Raw genomic sequence first — 12,198 nt, 5'->3', positions numbered from 1 at the left:
CCCTGAAACACTGATTGAGACCCACGGTCTCAAAGCCCCAGGGACAAAGAGGGTCACAGAGTGAGAAATATCTCTGAAAATGCCTTAAAAACTTCACATACCTACAGTATATGTTTATGCACAAACACAGAGGTACCGTTGATGCTCTATCTTTTGCTTCTCTCAAATTCAATGGAATTATTTATGTAAATATTAATCACTGTCAGTATATATCAATGATTAGTGGTATTTTAGTTACATTTAATATTAATATAGTTAATAATTTAAGAATGTCATTCATATCCATGGATGGACTAGGGGGTATAATGCTTAGTGAAACAAGTCAGACAGAGAAAGACAAATCCTTTCACATAATGTGGAATCTAGAAAATTTAAAAAGAAAAGAGTCATTATAACAAAACAGAAATAGACTCACAGATGCAGAGCAAAAACTCATGGTTAAAGAAGAAAGCAGGGTGGGGGAGGGACAAAATAGGGAAAGGGGATTAAGAGGTACAAACTGTTAGGATAAAATCAGTAAGTGACAAGGTTTTCGTGTACAATACAGGGAATATAGTCAATAGTTTATAATAATGGTGTGGGGTTAAGTCTATAAAAATATAGAATTGCTATGTTATATACCTGAAAGTAATATAATTTTGTAAGTTAGCTACACTTCAATTAAAACAAAAAAGAATGTCATGTTCTGGAAGTATAATATTCCAAATCCCTAGCAATGGGGTGGCCTAAACGAATTTGTTCCAGTCATGTCTGACTCTTCGACATCCCATAGACTGTAGCCCGCCAGATTCCTCTTTTCCATGGGATTTCCCCAGGCAAGAATACTGGGGTTGCCATTTCCTTCTCCAGGGGATCTTCCTGACCCAACAAAGGAATTTGTTACATTTGCTTTTAGCCCTCACTGTCTGTCAGCCTCCTTGAAGTAAACTGGGACCATGGTAGGCAGGCATCTTTCAAGGTTCTGATGTGTGAGAACGTGAGGTCTCAGGAGAACACAGCATCTCATACTGTCAGCCTTCAGGGCTCCCCTGCCTCTACTGATGCTGTTCTCATGCCCAGACCCACTGATGCTTCCACCTCTAGATCTGACATTAAAAACAAAAAAAAAGGTTGTGTCTTAAATGGTACCATGTGTTGTATGAAAGGAGAGAAGGTTAGCGCTCCCCTTGACAAGGATGGAAGAAACTCTGGAGCCCGACAGCATGCATATGGTCAAGGCATTGCCACCTACTTCATGGCATCTAACCATGGGGCTTTCCTGATGGCTCAGCAGGTAAAGAATCTGCCTGCAATGCAGGAGACATAAGAGATGCAGTTTTGATCCCTGGGTTGAGAAGATCTGGAGAAGGAAATGGCAACCCACTCCAGTATTCTTGCTTCAGAAATCCCATGAACAGAGAAGCCTGGTGGGCTACAGGCCAAAGGGTTGCAAAGAGTTGGACACTGCTCCACAAATTTCACCCAGCCTCCATCCCCCATCGTCCCACCCTACCCCAAATAGGTAACCATTTTTATTGTTTTGTAGTGTGGGGGTGTGGTGTGGGGGTGTGGTAGGGTGAGGGGGAGGAGTGGGGAGGGGGTGGGAGGATTTGAAAAGCAAAAGAAGAAAATACAAATACAGATTTCTGTCTTCCTTACTCTCACATTGAAAAGGTAACATACTGTACTGACTGTTTTGTACACTGGTTTTTTTTAATTTCATTTTTTGAGAAAAATTTCCATGTTAGTATATAGAAAGCACCACGTTTTCCTTCTTTTTAAAAGAAATCCTTTCAGAGTATGCAGTCTTAACGTACAGTGATGAGAAACTATTATTTTATAATCTTTTCATTAAAAGCTTGACTGGAAAAAAAAAAAAAAGTTGCCTAGGGACTTCCCTGGCAGTTCAGTGCTTAAGAATCTGCCTTCTAATGCAGGGGACACAGATTCAACCCCTGGTCCAGGAACCAAGATCCCACATGACCTGGGGCAACTAAACCTGCATGACTCAAATACTGAGTCCTTGTGCTCAGGAGCTCCAGAGTCACCATTGCAGCCACGCATTCCAGAAAACAAACTCAGTAAGAAGTACAATGCAGATAGTGGAGTGCAGTTTATTGCACCGGTGGGCCCAAGGCAGAGTCTCCTCTTAGCCAAGGACCCCAACCAGTTTTTGTGAAAACCTTATATACCCTAAGTGCATGTGCCCAAACCCACCTCCCCAAATTCCCTGAAACTAGTCTGAACAAAGGAAAAGAAAGATACGGTCAAAGTTAACCTGTGATTCATATGCCTTAGGCCTAGGTAGTAAACAGTGGACAATTATCAATCGGCCTGTGGTCATACCCCAATAAGCATAGCAGAATTTATGATTCTATTTGGTTACTCAGACAATTAGGGTATTCTTTTAGGCAAGGGAGAGTCTAGGTATGAGCCCTGGGGCTCTTCCATGGTGGGGTGGGGGGGGCGGGGTGTGTGTGGGGGTGAGGTGGGGGATGGGAGTGAGGTGATGGGGTGGGGAGATGGGCTGGGGGGTGGGGTGGGGTCTGGTTTTCCAGTTGGTTTGTTGTTTCCATAGATACCGGATATACAGCTGAAAGTCCACAGTCAGGCCCAAGATGGAGTCCTGATTTCAAGATGGAACCTGTTCTGTTTCCTCCATCACAACTAGAGAAGTCCCTGGGTGCCACAACGAAGACCCAACACAGAAAAAAAAAAAGTGTTTGCCCAGTATTCCATTCTTTGGTTGTTTAAACCATTTAACTAGTCATTAGCTATTTAAATGATTTAACTGTAAACTATTTAACTAGTCTTCTCTTAAGAAACACTCAATTATTTCCAATCTTTGATATAAGCAAAACTGCACTGAATAAACTTATATACATGTCATCTTGTACCCATCTTGCAGGTGTGTCTATAAGATAAATTCCAAGAAGTAGGATCGATGGGGCAAGTCTATGTTCTTTAGTGGATTTGCTAGCTATGAACAACTTGCTGTTTTCTGAGGATGTTCCCAGGTGGTTCAGTGGTAAAGAATCCACCAGCAATGCAGGAGACGTGGGTTCAATCCCTGGGTTGGGAAGATCCCCTCGAGAAGGAAATGACAACCCACTCCAGTATTCTTGCCTGGAGAATCCCCATGGACAGAGGAGCCTGACGGGCTATAGTCCATGGGGTCACAAAGAAAGAGTCAGACAAAACTGAGCACGCACGCATGCACAAGGCTGTACCAATGTGTGCACAGTAGTGTACTATGACCACTGAGAGGCAGACTTGATTCAATCATGCATTTCTTAAATATCTTGGATTATGAATCTTCAGTGTGACAGGCAGTGTTTAACTGCAGTAAATTACAGTTGGCACCTCTGGCTTACCTTAGTGTCTCACTTCTCAGTAATGTCCCAGCATTTTCGTGTCCTTGGGCCAGGACCCGCTACCAGACTGGACACAGGGTGCTTGCTCTCATGCAGGCCTGGTTTCCCCAAGATGCTGCTTAATTTTATTGGCTTGAAATAACTTTTTCAGAATAATGCTCTCTTCTATAAAGTCTTGACTGCTTTTAAGGTCATCAGATTGTTACTAAACACAACTTGGATCTGCTTGCCCACAAGCAGTAAGGTCACTCTACTGACACCAGGTTGTGGTAAGGGCAAGTGCAACATTTACTGCGGGCACCAAGCCGGAGCCTAGAGCAGTTAGTGCTTAAAAGGCCTGAACTCCCTGAAAGCTTTCGGGGAAATGTTTATAAAGACATAGTGAGGGAAGGGAGTTGTGGGCTGTGGGATCCACTCACAAATATTCTTCTGATTGGTTGGTGGTGAGGTAATTGGGAGTCAACATCATCAACCTTCTGGTTCCAACCCATCTGGAATCTACATAGGCAGCAGCATACGATTAACTTCTTCTACCTGATGGGGGTTCCAGTATCTAAAACAACTCAAAGGACATGGCTCAGAATAGTATCCATTGTCCTTGAAGAAGAACTAAAAATGGCTTTGACTTTGTTTAATGGCTAAGCTATTATTATTTTGTTTTCCTTTCTCTCTGCATTTTTTCACTTCTCTGATTATATTTACTCTTTGGAACTCAGGGAAGGCCCAGGAAGCCACACTTTTTCTACAGACAAAAGGTAGGCAGAGGACAAGGAAGGGGAGAGGGGTCTTTTCCAACAAGGCCCCAAAGGGTCTTGCTTGGTTACAAAAATCACAGTTAAAACTTGTGACTTCCAGGAGTGTGTACCTGGGAAAGCCCAGTACTCCAGCCACCCCTACATATATCTGTTTGCTTTGAGGCTTGGTTTTTCCTCTTGAGGGTATACAAAGGGTTTCTCTTTTTTGCATTCATGAATATACAAAGACTGCTTCTCAGAGGTACAAACGACACCATCTTACAAGTCTCTGGTCATATTAACCACTGCTTTCAGAAGCTGAAGCAGTCTTGTCTACGGTCATAGCCTCATCTTGGTTCTTTCTAGAAGAGTCTTCAGATGAACCCTTTGCTTGATTCTGCCTCTCCTCTTAGTTCCTCTCTTGAGCAGCATTTCCTTTTATTCTGGGAGGGAGAGCCCAGTAATGGAAACAGTATATTGATTCTGCAGCCTTTGTTGTCTCTCCAAGCCTCAGATTCCTCAGCTGTAAAATGGGATCATTAATAGCATCCTCTAAGCTTCACAGAGCAGTAGTGAGAATGCTCTGTGCACTGAAAAGTGCTGATTATACAGAGTGAAGTAAGCTAGAAGAAAAACACCAATATAGTATACTAATGCATGTATATGGAATTTAGAAAGATGGTAACGATAACCCTGTATGTGAGACAGCAAAAGAGTCACAGATGTATAGAACAGTCTTTTGGACTCTGTGGGAGAGGGAGGGGGGGCATGATTTGGGATAATGGCATTGAAACATGTATAATATCATATAAGAAACGAATCGCCAGTCCAGGTTTGATGCAGGATACGGGATGCTTGGGGCTGGCATACTGGGATGACCCAGAGGGATGGTATGCGGAGGGAGGTGGGAGGGGGGTTCAGGATTGGGAACACGTGTATACCCGTGGTGGATTCATGTTGATGTATGGCAAAACCAATACAATATTGTAAAGTAATTAGCCTCTAATTAAAATAAATAAATTTAAATTTAAAAAAAGAGTATATTTTTTCTAACTTTAAATTAAAAAATTTTATATCAGACTGTAATTACTTTATAATGCTTTGCTAGTTTCTTCTGCCCAATGAAGTGAATTTGCTCTATGTATACATATATTCTCTCCCTCTTAGACCTCCCTCTGACTCACCCATTCTACACATCTGCAAAAAGGAAACATTGAAGACATAAAAAGGGGTCTGAATATTGTGTATTAAAGCATATGTATGAAATCTAGAGAAATGGTACTGATGAACCTATTTGCAGGGGAAGTAGAGAGACACAGACACAGAGAACAGATGTGCTGACTCAGCAGGGGAGGGGAGACTGTGGGACTAATTGACAGAGTACCCTTGAGACAGATATATTACCAAATGTAAAATAGATAGTATTGGGAAGTTGCTGTATAACACCGGGAGCTCAACTGGGTGCTCTGTGACAACCCAGAGGGGTGGGATGGGGTGGGGAGTGGGAGTGAGGTTCAAGAGGGAGGGGGGATATGTTTACTTTTGGCTGATTCACAGTGTTGTTGGGCAGAAACCAACACAGCATTGTAAAGCACTTATCTTCCAATTAAAAGAAAAAAAGTCCACAGTCTAGCTATGCTAATCCCCGCAATTGCTATTTTCCGGTATTTTGTATTCTCTTCCCATCCTTATCCCCACAAAAACAATCAGATACGATCCTGAGCTGAATCACCACTCCCTCCAGGCTGCTCTCTGCCCTTCTGTTCTCCAGCCCATGGGAAGGGAGCAGAACCGAACCCCCTTCAGGAGGATGCAGGGTGAACGATTTATCTCTGAGTGTTTTGAAAGAGATCAGACATTTTATGCAGCATGATCAGGCTGATGTAGAGTTTGCCTAACACCAAACAGATATACACAGACAAAAAAAAAAAAAAAAAAAAAACACTCAAAAGAGACTTTGTAGCAGCGATGACCTATTTTTCCAAGTATCTCATAGTTTTGAAAGGGTCTTTATATGTATTAACTCACTCTAACCTTTTAACAGTGCAGGGAGGTAGGTAGGACAGAACTCATTTATTTATTTTTGTTTTCTGGTTGAGGACAAGAAGCCCAAAGAGGCTGAATAATTTGTTCAAGGTTGTGGTTAGTTTGTGCTAGGGTTGGACTTGGAACCCAGATTTGATAGATTCTTTTCTCGATCTTCAAGTTTTTGTTAATTTAATCCTTCATTATAATCTCTGTGCTTGGTGGCTATGTACTAGTATTGCTTTTGTACCCATCTCTCCATGGTATCTCTCAATATACACTCAACTGATAATTTGATTAGTAAAGTAAGCTTGGAAGCTACATATTTGGTTATCTGAAAATCAACAATTGTCAGATATAACTTACTATAACCCTTTCTAATGAACCCTGCTGCTGCTGCTGCTAAGTTGCTTCAGTCGTGTCCGACTCTGTGCGATCCCATAGACAGCAGCCCACCAGGCTCCCCTGTCCCTGGGATTCTCCAGGCAAGAACACTGGAGTGGGTTGCCATGTCCTTCTCTAATGCAGGAAAGTGAAAAGTGAAAGTGAAGTCGTTCAGTCGTATCCGACTCTTCATGACCCCATGGACTGTAGCCTACCAGGCTCCTCCGTCCACGGGATTTTCCAGGCAAGAGTACTGGAGTGGGGTGCCATCGCCTTCTCCTAATGAACCCTACTGAACTACAAATCTGGTGGCTTTGCATTTACTTGGAAGAAAAGGGTTACAGACTTGAGATCTAATAATTCAGATCTAATAGGACCCGACTTTGTATGTTATTAATACTGTAAAGTTTTCCAATCACTTTTATATATTTTATTACATACAGTTCTCACTGCGTCTCTGAGGCAGTTATGACAGCTTTGAAACCCTGATGCATCTGAGTCTGCCACCCTCTGGGGTCACATTTCACTTGAACATGCAGATATGAAGACTCACGTCTCCCTTCTGTGTGGTTCAGAAGGGAGCATTCAATGGTTCTGTGTATTTCCGGGGGAGACAAGCTTGGGGTGGAGAATGGAGAGATGAGTTCTGTTCTGCTTCAGAGGGGCCCTTATGAGGGAAGTTTGCAGCCCCCTGGTCAGTGTCAGCCTACCCTGCTGCCATCTGCTGGCAGGATGCTGTCTGATCCTCATGAGTGCTGTACCCCGCCTGACTGTCACCCTATGGACAGCCTTTCTTCATCCTGACAATTCACTATTCATATCAGATTGCTCTGTATTGCAGACTTTTTTGAAGTTTGGGGGAAAATGGAAGATAATTACACTGCAGGTAGAAAACGACCTTAACTGCCATTCAGATGTTCTTGTTCATAGAAATCTACTAAGCACTTTTCACCGCAGGGAACTTCTTATTCACCTGCTGCCATTTTGTCCAGCCTTCTCACTGCCAACAAGGTCTCCATCTTCCTTTCCGACAACTCTCCACCCTTTTATTCTGGGCCTAAATTTTCTCTTACTTTGGTTTGCAGAGCAATTCCTTTCTTCAGCTTGTTTTTAACCTTATCTTTTCAGACCATGACTCTGGAAGTTCTTACCTTTGATTCTCAATACTTTGATAAAGTATTTTCCTAAATAAAGAGCTATTAGATTTGAATTCCTAGCTATACCAAAGTGACTACAGCTGGTTCTTATATTAAGTATTGATTTTTCTTTCCTTTTCATGAATAATTCTTTCCATTTAGCAGATGAGGAAACTGAGGCTCCAAGTCTATAATTAAATGAGCACCAGAGCTAGTAAGTGGTGGTGCTGAGACCTTATTTTTCCACTCTGTTCTGTTTTTCAAGAGACTTTAATGACACCTTCATTGTTTAATGTTGTCATGATATCAAGCTGTATCTTAATTTATTTTTCTCCATTAGAACTGATTACCTCAAAGAACACTTTTCATTGACTTTCCACTGCTCAGAATGCAAGGAACAAAATCTCCACCCTAAGGAGCGATGGATGTCATAGCTGCTGTTCACATAGCTGAGTCAGGCTGTTTATATTCCTTGTAAAAGTAATTGTCTCATTAATCTTCACCTCAATCACCTAGTCCTGTGCCAAGGTCAAAGATGCAGGTGAATTGCAAATGTGTCCCCATGCACGTGGAACACAGCGCCTATGTCAGTTTGGTTTGACATGGCAATGAATGTTGAGGAGTCAGAAGCTGGAGGTGAAAGAGATGGAGGCCCACCTTTTGCAAATGTGCACAGTGTCTCTACTTTTAGTAACACCAGAAATAAGTATGTTAACCAGGCATGGAAAAATCCTGTTCAGCAAGGGAGGGCTAATTTCCCTAAATTCTACCATTGTTGCAGAAACCAGTACTTGAGAAACCACGCACCACACTTGGAGAGTTGGAGAACTTAGGTATATTATGCCGGTGGCCCCAGAGGAGTTAACACTCCAAGCTCTGACCTCCCAACAAAGGGGTTACAGAGTTTTTATATATGGACAGGCGTGATTGAGCAGGTTTGTGGGTTTGTAGGGGCTCGAATGATTGCAAAGAGTGGGACAAGGGTGGGTGAGATAAGATCCAGTTCCTAGTATTGTGAGTCCCCACTTTCTGAGACCTACATGATCTAGACTTTGCAAGGAGCAAGCTGAGTTACAGAGCCAGAAGGAGAAGGAGGTTATAGAAAAATTTTCATTTTTCCTCTTCACCATAAAAAAGGCTCAGCACTGAAGAATTGATGCTTTCAAATTGTGGTGCTGGAAAAGACTCTTGAGAGTCCCTTGGATGGCAAGGAGATCAAACCAGTCAATCCTAAAGGAAATCAACCCTGAATATTCATTGGAAAGACTTATACTAAGGCTGAAGCTCCAATACTTTGGCCACCTGATGCAAAGAGTTGACTCATTAGAAAAGACCGTGATGCTGGGAAAGATTGAAGGCAGGAGGAAAAGAGAGTGACAGAGGATAAGATGATTGGATGGCATCATCGACTCAATGAACTTGAGTTTGAGCAAACTCTAGGAGACATTGAAAGACAGGTAAGTCTGGCGTGCTGCAGTCTATGGGTCACAAAGAGTTGGACATGACTGAGTGACTGAATAACAACAGCAACACATTTACTCATTTACTCAGTATTGAATTAAATGGTAAACTTTTACTCCATTCTTAGGCCTTCGTTTGTTTTTTACTCATCATCCTGCTGTCACAGAGGCAATGACTTAAGTGCAGAAACACCCATACAGACAAGAGTTTTCACATCAATGCTCAAGTTACATCACTGGGCAATCACTGGAAAAGAACTATATCACAGCAGGTCACTGATTTGTGGGCTAAGCTTAGGAGAAAGAAATAAGGGAAAGGATCCTTAGAGATGGATTATATATCTTTTAGGAGAGAGAATCAAGTGTGTGCTTTTTAATTTGATTTTCTTATTCGACAGTTATTCACTGGGCCAGGTACAGTGTTAAATACAGGAAAAGCAATACATAAGATGCTGAGCCTGTTGTCAGAAGCTGAGGGTAAACAGGTGATTATGTTATGACTGCGCAGATGAGCTGACAGGTGATGGGAGAGAGGTAAAAATCCAGGGTGCTGTGAGACCCTAGAGCAGCACAGTCTTGGTGGGCAGAGAGAGCTTCTTTGAGGAAGTGTCACCTAGAAGAACCCTACGGGGCCTTCTTGGAACAGATTCCCCACCCCCATGTCCTCCACCTACCACTTGTCTGTAGAAAACTTCAGCCTCTTAGAACTTCTCACTTCTCTGAATTCCAAAGACTAAATTTAATCAGAGAAGTGAAAAAATGCAGAAAGAAAGGAAAACAGACAAGCAAGACAAAATAATAGCCCAGCCATTAAACAAAGTCAAGGACTTTTAGTTCAAGGACTATGAATAATATTCTGAGCCGTGTCCTTTGAGCTATTGTGCAGATGCTGAAACCCCCGGCAGGTGGGAGAAGTTAACTGTGTGCTCCCCACAAGCACGGAGACCTCCAGACTGGTTGGAACTAGAAGGTTGATGATGTCACCTCCCAGTTACCCCACCACTAACCAATCAGAAGAATGTTTACATGCTGATCCCGCACCCCACAATCCCCTCCCTCCTCCTGTTTTTAAAACATTTCCCTGAAAGCGATCAAGGATCAGTCTTTTAAGTACAACTGTCTTGACTCCTTCCCTGAAAGTGTTAGTCACTCAGTTGTGTTCGACTCTTTGCAACCCCATGGACTATATATTCTGCCATCTCCTCTGTCCATAGGATTCTCCAGGTAAGAATACTGGAGTGGGTAGCCAGTCCCTTCTGCAGGGGATTTTCCAGACCCAGGGATCGAACCCAGGTCTCCTGCATTGCAGGCAGCTTCTTTACCATCTGAGCCACCAGGGAAGCTGGTTCCTTGCAATAAAGGATGCACTTTCCTTCATCAAACCCAGAGTCAGTAGATTGGCTTTACTGTGTGCCAGCAAATAGAACCAAGTTTGGATTGCTAAATGGAAGTAAGCTGGTATCTGAAGGATGAGAAGGAGTTTGTTAGGCAAAAAGAGAGGTGCAAGTGGATGTTCTAAACAAATGGGACAGCAAAGTTCAGAGGTTGGAAGAAGAATTGTGAGAGCAACTGCTGCTGCTGCTGCTAAATCGCTTCAGTCGTGTCCGACTCTGTGCGACCCCATAGATGGCAGCCCACCAGGCTCTCCCGTCCCTGGGATTTTCCAGGCAAGAACACTGGAGTGGGTTGCCATTTCCTTCTCCAATGCAGGAAAGTGAAAAGTGAAAGTGAAGTCGTTCAGTCGTGTCCGATTCTTAGCGACCCCATGGACTGCAGCCTACCAGGCTCCTCCATCCATGGGGTTTTCCAGGCAAGAGTACTGGAGTGGGGTGCCATTGCCTTCTCCGGTGAGAGCAACTAGGTGTGGTCAAAGGGGAAGAAAGAAAATAAGGATTAGTTTTGGACTCAGTGAGGTTGAGATACTTTAGAAGCATCTAAGTAAAGATGCTCAAGAGAAAAATGGAGCAGACACTTGGGGAATGAGCACTGCATGATCTCAGGAAAACCTTCTAGGGGACTGGTCCAGGAGATGTCACAAGTCAGGCAGAGCTGGTGGGATGTGGCACATGGTAAATGTGGCATGTCTGCCGGCCAGATTCAGCTTCAGGATGGCCACTTTGAGACCCTGAAAAGAAATCAATTCATTGCATTTGCAGATGAAGAAACTTGACAACCATGGTTCAGTGACTTGCCCGGTGACTCATCTTTGGTTATTGTCAAAGCAGAGAGAAAACACACATGAGTCCTGAGTGCTTTCCCATGCTCCACCCTGCTTCAGTTTAGAATAGGCATTCACAACCCCCAGTTTGGTGCCAGGTTTCAGGTGAGGTGAGGAAGACCGGATACTCATTTATCTGCCAGGATAAAGTCATGAAAATTCTCCATGCTGTAACTGATCCACTTTGCTTATGCCTGAAACTAACACAACATTGTAAATCAACTATACCCCAATAATTTTTTTTTTTTTTAGTAGAGAATACAATTCACATGAGCCTATCTAGGAAGCAGAAACAGACTCACAGACATAGAGAACAGACTTGTGGTTGCTAAGGGGGAGGAAAGGTTGGGGAGGGATGAAGTGGGGATTTGGGGTTAGCAGATGCAAACTATTGTGTATAGAATGGATAAACAACAAGGTCCTATTATATAGCACAGGGATCTATATTCAATATCCTGTGATAAGCCATAACAAAAAGGAACCAGGAAAAGAGTATATATATATATATATATATATATATATATATATATATTGAGTCACTTTTCTGTACAGCAGAAATTAAACACAACTTTGTAAATCACCTAAACTTCGATAGAATTAAAAAAATAAAACCCACTCTCCATGCTGTACAGAAGAAATAAGGCTTTTCATGCACTTTTTTCTCTTTCTTTTGTGAACAGAGGACAGTGTGTGTGCTTTTCCTCCACTTGGTACAAATGGTATACTCATACCCCTGATTCACAGAACATTCCAGAGTCTCCCAGAAACCTCTGGAATCCTTTGATAACACAGACCTCACATTAGAGAGTAACATTCCCACTCAACTCAGCTAGCACTTTTGGGGCTGCTGCTGCTGCTGCTGCTAAGTTGATTCAGTTGTGTCCGATT

At 42.7% G+C, this 12,198-nt stretch overlaps 1 non-coding gene across 1 annotated transcript; it reads left to right on the top strand.

The window, feature by feature from the left end:
* The first annotated feature begins 1,131 nt into the window (after positions 1–1,131).
* LOC147378231 (U6atac minor spliceosomal RNA) lies at positions 1,132–1,257 on the top strand. Its single transcript, XR_015153976.1, has one exon. It is a non-coding gene; the product is annotated as a U6atac minor spliceosomal RNA (small nuclear RNA).
* Positions 1,258–12,198: the final 10,941 nt, after the last annotated feature.

Source organism: Bos grunniens, chromosome 2 (genome assembly GCF_055505025.1).
Source record: "Bos grunniens cultivar Pamir isolate PY7600 chromosome 2, Bosgru_T2T1.0, whole genome shotgun sequence".
Classification (NCBI taxonomy): domain Eukaryota; kingdom Metazoa; phylum Chordata; class Mammalia; order Artiodactyla; family Bovidae; genus Bos; species Bos grunniens.
This window is presented reverse-complemented; position numbering and strand designations above follow the sequence as displayed.